The following is an 11,021-nucleotide window of genomic DNA, read 5'->3' as shown; positions in this document are numbered from 1 at the left end:
GCATACTATTGACCAGTAATTAGGCAGGAATACAATAATAGGGGTGTAGACAGTAAACGAAATCTAATACAAATTATCGTTTTTTTGAGAGTTTGTATTATAGAATTACCGAAAATGGACATATTTTACTTAATAACTTTATAATATTTTTTATATTTAATAAGTGATTTTTTTTTATTGAAATAAGAGTGTATTTATTTTTTATACATATTTTTAGGTGTAACAAAATACTTATGTACTATCAGAGAAGTTGATTCCTATGCAAATCGGGGACCTAAGTAGTTTGGTTGCGTTACGTCAAACCCAGCCGACAGATCACAATTAACATTGAATTGACATAAGTATTCGACCAAATAACGTTGGTCTGTCAGTTGCATAGGAATCAACTTCCTTGATGGTACATCTGTAAAATAAATATATTTCCTAAAAATAGTCTACACCCCTATTAATTTCTTAATTTACAAAAGTGGATATAACTGTTGTTTGACGACCTCTGTGGCTCAGTGGGTGGGCTGTCGGTGGCTCAAGCCGGGGGTCGCGGGTTCGAATCCTGCCGACGGAACAAAAAGTTTTCAAAGTTCCTGGGTCATGGGTGTGTATTAAATATGTGTATCATATAATAAAAATCTTAAATATATGTATAGTATAACAGTATTAAATATATTTCCGTTGTCTGGTACCCGTAACACAAGTCCTTCAGGTACTTATCACGGGGTCAGACTGACGTGGTGTGAAGCGTCCATAGATAAAATTGTTGTCTTAGATTTCCTTCAGTAGTAGGGGAGAGAAGGTGCTATTGGTGTAGTCACCCGAGCGTCATTGAGACCTAGTAGGAATGAAAATATTGAATGGACCTCTAGACCAGGAATAAATGTAACACCATGTTAGGTGATTTGATTTGACGTTAGCGCATGGTAGAACTCTCGATAGCTCTAACAGGCCGTTAACTGATTTAACAAGCCATTATTTATTTAACATTACTTGATTGTTTGATGAAACGGGTTACAGGACTTAAGTATCTTATATCTTTTCGTATACAGGTTTCTTATATAGGTTTCGGGGGCGATAAATCTGTCTAGCTAGGAATTATTTTTAGAAAATGTCATTTTATTCGTGTTTTATCGAATACCGAGCGAAGCTCGGTCAAATAGCTAGTAATAATTTTATTATTGTAAATGTTTGTACATAATCATTATTACTAATAATGTTATGTAAATAATATACTTCTCTGTACGTAATGTGTGTTTTTTTTCTATCTATAGTGTCATAAAAATAATATTTTCATTATGACATCTTTAACAACCGCTTACATTTCTGAAGCGAAAAAAACATAAAAATATGTTTAAGTATAAAAAATACATTTAACTTGTCTGAGTTTACAAAATTTAAAAGTAGGGAAATTTATGATTTATATGGCAACCCTCATATCACGCACACGTCCTACACGGGCGGCCATAACTAGGCTTCACTCGTGATTAGAGAAGGTTACGTCCGTACTTTTTTTACGTCTGTGTATGTGTGATTGAAAAGTAATTTTATTAAGTATGTATTTATTATATTATTTTAAAATTTTCTGACTGTACATTATATTGTACTTACCTACTTACTAGTTTGTAGATTGTAGAGACTAAATAGAGACTCAAACTTATTGGTGAAAAAATAAAATAGAGTGAGCGTTAGCATAATTATTTAGGTTCCATCAAGCTGCTTATTACTAATAAGCAGCTTGATATAACCCAGACTAGATCAGTGCCGTAAATAGCCTTTTTTGCGCCCTGTGCGAGCTTCTATAACTGCGCCCTTGTTTTTTTTAAATATAGGTGCCCAGAGCAATGCTACATTGCCTATATGTACAGGCCTCCCTGGTCTGGCCATTCTTGCGCCGCCCAGAGTCGGTGCCCTGTGCTTGGGCACCGGTGGCACCGCCCTATTTACGGCACTGGACTGGATCGATGCTGTAAATAAATTGCAGAATCAGAGTCGCTCCAAATCAGGTTTAATTGTATTAAAACAATGAGCCAAATTCAGACGTATACCAGGAAGTCATAAATGTGATTCCTGTTTATCGAACGGAGGAGTCTTGTTATTCGATACCAATTGAGAACAATGAGTGGCTACTGGCTGAGTACTCGATATTGCGAGAACGTTACACAGCGATTTATTTAAACGAGTTTAAACGATAAGCTTGGGTTAAACTCCATACTAAGATGATTTCTGCTATGTAACTCAATAGTCAATACTCAACAGAGTAATAAACAATTATAATACAATTGAAAGTAGAGTAGTTCCGTGATGTGAACTGAAATTCAAAATTTTGGAAACGGTTCAGCCGAACATATGTCATGATAGCTCAAAGTTTTTAATTGATGCTAATCAAGATCTAATAAACCAAATTCAGGATACAAACAATGAAGAGCTCAACTTTTGAGGATTTACATGCGTGATGCGTCAGAATTAATCTAATGATTGAGCATAATCTTTAATCACTAGTTAGAGTAACTATAAGACTAAGGGCCTGTTTCACCACTTTCTGATAAAGTGTCGAATAGGCTATTAACAACTTTTTTGACATATTCTCCATACTTGATCTGTCAAGTTAATTGGTGGATAGCCTATTCGTCACTTATCAGGAAGTGGTGAAACAGGCCTTAAATGTAGGTGTAAGTTGGCTCGATTGCTTGAGCTCGATTTGTAAGCATCACTATTCTGGAAAATTAACAAAAGATGAATCGAGTTTCGCTTTTCGTGAAACTCATTGAGAGTCATGTGACAAGATTCAATAATGTCTTATTGTTTCATAATTATTAGTTATCAAGTTGGGTTTGTTTTTTTTATGAAGAAATAAATCGATAAAACTTATTTTTAGTTTGCTAAGCTTGTTTGAACTCTACCATAATACGGTAGAGTTTTCTCATACCTTCTTTTGGCTTCACCGCAGCCAAGTAAAAGGAAAAATGTACGGTTCGACTGCTATAAATGAATTTTTGATATCTCACATCAGTAATGACCACTCGCTCAGCCCGTAGTTTAATATATATCTATGCTCAGCCCCGTACTTAACAAAACAACGTTTGCCGGATCACCTACAAGATAAGATTCTATGATACATATTGTATGCATGTGCGTGGCGGCCGCGGGCGGCGGGGTACAGCGGATGGAAAGCGATTTCCGCCCCCGCCGCCCCCCGCCCCGCGCCGCCGCCTCCTGAATATCAAACGGAACCTGATTTCTACGAGTGGACCGACGCGGACGCTGCTGACGGAATCACTACCAGCTTATGCCATGATTACACCCACCGAGTAGACTGGTAAGGCAGTGGCGAGTCAAATTGGCCGAGAGCACCGAGGGCTCTCTACTGGGTGGGTGTAATCAAGCCTTTAGTAACAGTTGAAATTACATAAAAAATCAAAACTATAGATGACCCCGTGAACTTCGTATTAATTCCTTCCTAATTTAAATTTTAAACCTTCCCTGTGCGCCTAGCAAGCGCCAACGAGATATTTTCGTCTAAATGTTTTCTCGATGTTTGATGGTTTGTCTCTTCGTCTCTATTGACCCTACGTGACATACATTTTTTCTCGTGTAGATCTGTCGTCAAAATTAGCGAACCCTAACATGACAACACACTCTTCTCATGATGAAAAAATCTCGACAAAACTCGATTTTGTCGACATTTTGACATCATGAGAAGAGAAGTTTTTAACTTTTAACTTCTCGAGAGTGAAATAATATCTCGTTGGACGCATGCTAGACGCACAGGACTCCACGACAAAATTAAAATTTGTCAAATCGGTTCTCTAGTTTTAGCGACACTAACAAAGCTTAAAATTATTTTTTAATTATATAGATTGGTTAAATGCAGTGTCTTACTTGCGGTACCAAGGTTCGGGAATTAACTCAGCGTGAAGAACCGGCGTAAGAAAACTACTATGGGGCTCCTTTACAATTGACTACATTATATTATGTATTCGTAACTCTAAACAAGGATAATAATAATTAAGATAATTCCAAAAAAATATTGTAATTTGATAACTTTACAAACCCTTTCTCGTCGTACTCATATTTGCTTGTCAAGATTTTTTTAAGAGTCCCAAGACAGCTTTAGCATGTCCCTCGGGCTCCCTGAGATCATATCAAAGGGTTTTCGTGGTTGGATACCGCTGTCGATCCTGGCGATACAGGAGATACAGTGGACAGTGGTGGGAATGTGTGGTGGACAAGCATTACGAATACTGGCGACTGTTTCTGCTTTTGCCTCAAATTTTGTATTAGGAATTTAAAATATATATAATAAATGAAAGTAAATGCGTATGTATTAAAAGTTACTTACTCGTAATAGAGTGTAATAAACTAATAAGTTTTTTTCAATTAGGCTTCGCCGTAGTGTGATTAACGGCCGTTCCCAATATTTGATCTATCTCTGGTTTTGCCCTACTAGAGATAGGAATAGCTCACAATTGACATAAAATATATGTCTCTAATGTCTAATGTGAGCTATTCCTATCTCTAGTAGGGCAAAACCGGAGATAGATCAAATATTGGGAACGGCCGTAAAAGGATGTTATAAATTATTTTTCCATATTTCTTTCTTTCTTTCTGTGGATTCTCGTTGGACGCAAAGCTATTTTATTCAAAGTTGAAAATATGTAGAATGTAGAACTGAGATTGCGTTATCTTATCAGTGAACTTCCTTTCGGAGTCAAACTGTTATCGACAGCGGTAATTGCTGTTACGAAACTCTTACTTAATAGTTAATACTGTGCTAGCAGGAATTGATTGATAGCTACGTTTTTTATATAAAATTAGGGGGCAAACGAGCAAACGGGTCACCTGATGAAAAGGCATCGTCGCCATTGGACACTCGCAACATCAGAAGAGTTGCAGGTGCGTTGCCGGCCTTTTAAGAGGGATGTGACAGACAACAGTTCGTTCCAGAGTTTTACTGTGCGATAGAAGACTGTCACTCATGAAGGTGATGAGGATATTTTTCTCGTTAAACGATGGCGGAAAGTTGCAGGAGGTATGATTCCGAACAATTCCTCGGAGCACTCTCTCTGATACAACCGATAAAGGATGCAGAGCAAATTAAGCCACATTTGAAACTCTATCGAATGCCAAATGTTTATGTTCTAACCTTAAATTGATTCAAAGACCTGTGGACCGGTTATGTCAATTCAATCGTCGTGATCTGCCGGCTCGGTTTGACATAATGCCACCAAATTACGTGAATCCACTATAATATATTGCCAATGAATCAGGGCCCGATCTAAGGGGGGGCGAGCCGGGCATTTGCCCAGAAGGGCAAAAATGAGGGGCGGCGAAATTGACTTATTCCTATCTTCCAACCTAGCCATCCACCACTTAAGTTTGAGAATTTTACCAGCTAACCTACCTTAAGTTTGCTAGTGGAAATATTTGAGTATTTTATTTAAATATTCCTCCCATTTTCCCCCAACAAATATGTTTCCTGTATATGTAAAGGGCGGCGAAAATGATCTTTGCCTGGAGCGGCTAAATGGCTAGATCGGGTGCTGCAATGAATCAATCAATGTGCTTTGATATTCTATTGATAATGTTACGTTTGAACAAGAAAGGGGAATAAACGTTTATTTATATTACGGATTCGTAGTCAACTATTGTTCCTGCTAAGCCCGCTTATCAATTAGACGTGGCTTCACGAGCTTGAGTTCTCAAATTCTACACTCTACAGTCTCCTAAAATCTAAATCAGTGTCAGTACTCAGTAGTGACATTGAAAAATGTTATAGACTAAATTCTTATAATACATAACTAGCTGTCCCGGCAAACGTTGTTTTGCCACAAAATGGTTTTCCCTATTTTCCTGCTTTTCTCTTGAAGTTTTTTCTGAAGACCTCACGAAGACCGAGGCCTTTCCAACGAATGCAAAACCTTGGAAATCGGTTCGTGCGTTCTGGAGTTATAGCTTCTGCCCCCGTAGACAAGTGGCAAAACGCTTACGCTAACGTTAACGCTAGCGCTACAAAATGTATAGATTTGACATTAGTATTCGCTAGCGAAGCGATGACTTAATATGTCAAATCGCATACATTTTGTAGCGTTAGCGTTATCGTTAGCGCTTTGCCACTTGTCTACAGGCCCAGGAAGGAAAACCCGACTTATTTTTATATAATACTAGATATCTATCTAAAATTGCTTACGGGCCCTTAATCTAAGTCAGCCTTTTCCCCTCAATGTGAAAAATCATGTATTTTGAGAGGCTCCTAAGTTTGAGTTTTCGTCCGAATAACCACGTTATTATAACGCTAGGTAGAGTTATTGACGTGCAATTATTTCTGTAAGTATATTAATTTTGTTCATAACAGATAATAATTATTTAGTACAAAATTACTTAGGTATAATAAAGCATTCGCCACGCATAACACAAAAAAAATCAACTAAGTATTAAATATATTATCGTTGCTAATACTGTATCACTAATCTATATCTATACTAATATTATAAAGAGGTAAACTTTGTTTGTTTGTTTGTTTGTTTAATCGTAATGAATAGGCTCGAAAACTACTGAATCGATTTTAAAAATTATTTCACCATTCGAAAGCTACATTATTTACAAGTAACATAGGCCACTTTTTATTTTGGAGAATATAGGGTTCCGTAAGATATTTCAGTTTTTCGGAAACAACCAGAAAATTTACTTATTTTGCGTACGCTGCCTAAACTATAAAAGATAGAACTATACAATGTTCTAAGTAAATGTAGATCTTATAAATATCTACAAAAATGTCCGCGACACACTATACCTATCTATGTCAAGTGAGGCACAACAACCATTTTTTTATTTAAAAATGTAGATTTTTTTGGACCACATTTAAACGCATTTATTTTACTCATCACTAAGTACAGTTTATGTAGATTATATTTGCTCTTTAAATGATTAAAATTGGACGTTTGGTTTAGAAGTTATGGCGAAATTAAAATATTGCGATTTACGCCCGTTTCGAAGTGGGCGCTACCAATGCCACAGACAGAGTAGACAGAATGATAGAGTATTCCGACTTAGAACTGATGTTGAAAATTTTAAATTTGACGTATTATGACGAAAATCGTCGCTAGGGTTGTTCTTCTTCTTTTTTATTAATGGCTCCTTTGTGAGTTGCCAGTATCAGAGTGTTTTGGCAAAGACTTTACTTTATGAGATGGCTTTATAACTTGTTACCTACGAATTTTAAAATAATATGACATATTCGATGGACGTGTTCCTCTTTGGTCGTATTGTTGTTTGTGTTTTGGCACATGCGATTAAAATTGTCAGAATCCAATTTTGAAAACTTTATTTTTAATATTTAAAAATTTATTATATCAGCCAGCGCGAGGCACATTCCGTTCATAATCCTAGTGAAACCCGACGAATTTGACAGATATTGAAACCTGTCCGTCTCTTTGCAGTCGAACTACTGGTCGTTACATAGAGTATACATTAAGCTAATGTATACTCTAAGGGTCGTTATGTCTATTGTGCCACAGAATAGATAATAGTACGAGTACCAATACAGGGATGCGCATTGTACACATTGAAAAGGTCTACAGAAAACTCCGCGATGATATATTTTTTTTATGAAATAAGGGGGGCAAGCGAGTAAACGGGTCACCTGATGGAAAGCAACTTCCGTCGCCCATGGACACTCGCAGCATCAGAAGAGCTGCAGGTGCGTTGCCGGCCTTTTAAGAGGGAATAGGGTAATAGGGGAGGGTAGAGATGGGAGGGGAAGGGAAGGGAATAGGGGAGGGTAGGTAAGGGAATAGGGGAGGGTAGGGAAGGGAATAGGGTAGGGGATTGGGCCTCCGGTAAACTCACTCACTCGGCGAAACACAGCGTAAGCGCTGTTTCATGCCGGTTTTCTGTGAGAACGTGGTATTTCTCCGGTCGAGCCGGCCTATTCGTGCCGAAGCATAGCTCTCCCACGTATAAGTATATCTCTTATGGATATATCCCACATTAACATATTTTTTTGTCATTTACTTTTAACTTCAAATAATGGCTAATTTTCGAAGCGATTTTAACCAATACGGCAATAATCCTTATTCAATTAAATACTTCAAATACATTATTGATTTTGGTCCTTTACAGCATAATTATTACGATTTTAATTTTAAATGAATATTTTCGAAGACATTACAGATTTAAAATTGCGGGACGTAAGTAGCTTTTGCGGCAGTACCGACCAATGCGGGCCACGGGTAGTAATGAATATAAACTACTGAATCGATTTTAATCATTTTTTCAGTGACTTAGGCCATAATTTAATTTATACCCGTGCGAAGCCGGGGCGGGTCGCTAGTGTATTATATTGTAGAGTCAGACTTAAATTAAAATACACTACCTACTGGGAAACATAATAAGTTTTTTGTTCCAAACTTTCATAATAATTTCTAGGAAGTGTTTACAATAAGATTCAAATAAACTATGATATCACAATAAGGAAAAATATGAACTCCATAGTTTTTGCCGCAAATTTTGGCGCGGTCGAAACGGTAATTCGCCGAAAGCGCGTTTTTTCTCGGATGTATTTTTTTTTCTTCGACATGTTCCATGTGGTAAGTCTGGTAACAAATTGATGGAGTCAGGAAACAAGAAAAAATAACTCCAACGGATGTCAGCCTAATTTCGACAAAGTTGAGAACTTGTTTCCTTTTTTTTTGCAAAGAATCTTTTTAGGGTTCCATACCCAAAGGGCAGAAACGGAAACAGAAAAATCACATAATAATATATTATAAAATAATTCCCAATTATTATGAACCTTGATAAGACTGGTAGGTTCTGGACTGGTGGTTCTATTCATCTCTAACCTTTTGTACCAAAAAGGATGATACTTAATATTTTTTCCCCAACCAATACAATAACCATTGATGGAGGATTATTATAATCATAGACATAATATATACATATATATTATGTCTATGATTATAATAACAATATAAGATTATTAAGATTATAGGTAAAATGTTTCAAGTTTCATATTCAATTTTGGACGTCAAATGTTTTTTCTTCAAAGTTCAAACAGGTTACAAGCAGTGCCGTAAATAGCCTTTCTTGCGCCCTGTGCGAGCTTATATAACTGCACCTTTTTTTTTAACCGACTTCCAATAAGGAGAAGGTTATATGTTCAGCTGTGGATTTTTTTTCTACATTGGCAAACATCTCTGGGGCGCAGCGAAGTACTTTATCGGAAGCAATAAAAAAATAAGAGTTGCCTGGTATGGCCATTCTTGCGCCCCCCAGAGTCTGCTTCATGGTCTACGCCCTGTGCCTGGGCACCGGTGGCACCGCTCTATTTACGGCACTGGTTACAAGGTATTAGGTATATTCTGAAATTTAACCCAGTATATAGGCCCAAACTGTAAATTTTTTGTTGCGTTCCGAAATGGAAGCCAGTGCATTGACGTATGATTTTGTAGGGATGTCAATACGTCATACTTGCCTCATCAGCGGGCAGTGCTCAGTGGCCCACCAGTGCAATATGGCGTCGGATACAATATGTTATATGACGACTTGTAAACTGGTCAATGTTCTGGGTTACATCTCGGATGGTTCTTGCCTCTGGGTTTCATTTCGAATGGGTTTCGAAATGAAACACAGAACAGCCTAGGCACTATACATTATGGACAAATGAAAGTCACCAAACAGAAATGATCAATGGAGATATAGGTATTAGGTATATTATACTCGTATGACAATACTTTTTACCCTGATACGCTATGAGTATAGACTATAGAGTATGGCATTCAAAGAGTTATCACACTATTCATACTTGATCACACTTTTATGAATTTGAATTCATTCGAAAATGGAACTGCTTGAAACATGGTGATCGCGTGGTATGCGAATGTGCACTCTAATCTCGACCCGTACGGTTAATTTCCGCTTGCAGCGTCAGAAGACTCACAAGTAGTGGTACCACTGGTATGGCAAGACGAACGGCCTCACGGAAGGTCGCCCCCGCCCCCCTCCTGCGCCGCTCGCTCGTCCCACATACAACCGCTAGTCGCTACACGGAATTTATATAATTGACTTCAATTAAAACTAGAATTTTCGTTATATTATGTCCGTTCGTTCGGCATAAGGCACTCTAATGTATAGGGATTGAGTGGATTTGGTGCCTGGAAAACTCTACAATCACAGATTACTAATATAGTAAATAGTTACTACGATACAGTGTACGTAATATTATAATATGAGTAAACAGCAGAAAATCTACAATATATACTAGTAATCTGTGGTAGAAAATATACAGGGTGTAACAAAACTAAGTAATACTTTAGAATGTGTACGTGTTCCTCGTAGAGAGTTCAGTGTTCACTGTGTGGGATAACTAGTGACGCTCGGGCCCTTACCCATGTCCCATACAAAAGTGAAAAAATTGGTCTTTCAGCGCTGCTACTTTCACAGTGAACTCTCTTCAAGGAACACGTACCGTCACACTCTAAACTCTGAAGTATTATCACTTAGTTTTGTTACATACTGATGTAGAATAATATCACGATTCATGCCTCTTCTAACAATCAAAGAAATAGATAAATAGGATCCAAAAGTTACCTTTTAGCCGTCACACCCTCGAACACCCTTTTTGATTGATTTATTTTTTATTTAAAATCCAAACTATAAGTATCTAAAATTAAGAGCCCTTTTAAATTCTAGCTATGGCTGTATGTATTTTGTTAAGCTTAGGACGAGATACCGATATAACAGAGTTATTGAAGTACATTAATTAGTAATTACTTATTATTTATTGATTTATAATTTCGTATTAGAAAATAAACGTTTATTGGTAATGTACTCAACCAGAAATTTGACCGACTACGCCGTAGTAAAAAAGTACAATTGATATAAGTACTACAAATTTGTAGTATATTTGTGTTTTTTTACGTTCGCTTGATAGAGAAGCGATTCCGCCGACTAGGAGCATCGTCATTAGTCTATACTCTATATGATGGATTTAAATCATACCTAATTGACGTTGATTGTACAGTGTACTTGCTATA

The sequence above is a fragment of the Aricia agestis genome, chromosome 7 (genome assembly GCF_905147365.1).
Source record: "Aricia agestis chromosome 7, ilAriAges1.1, whole genome shotgun sequence".
In the NCBI taxonomy this organism is placed as follows: Eukaryota; Metazoa; Arthropoda; class Insecta; order Lepidoptera; family Lycaenidae; genus Aricia; species Aricia agestis.
The sequence above is the reverse complement of the archived record's forward strand: the minus strand, read 5'-3'. Positions refer to the sequence as shown.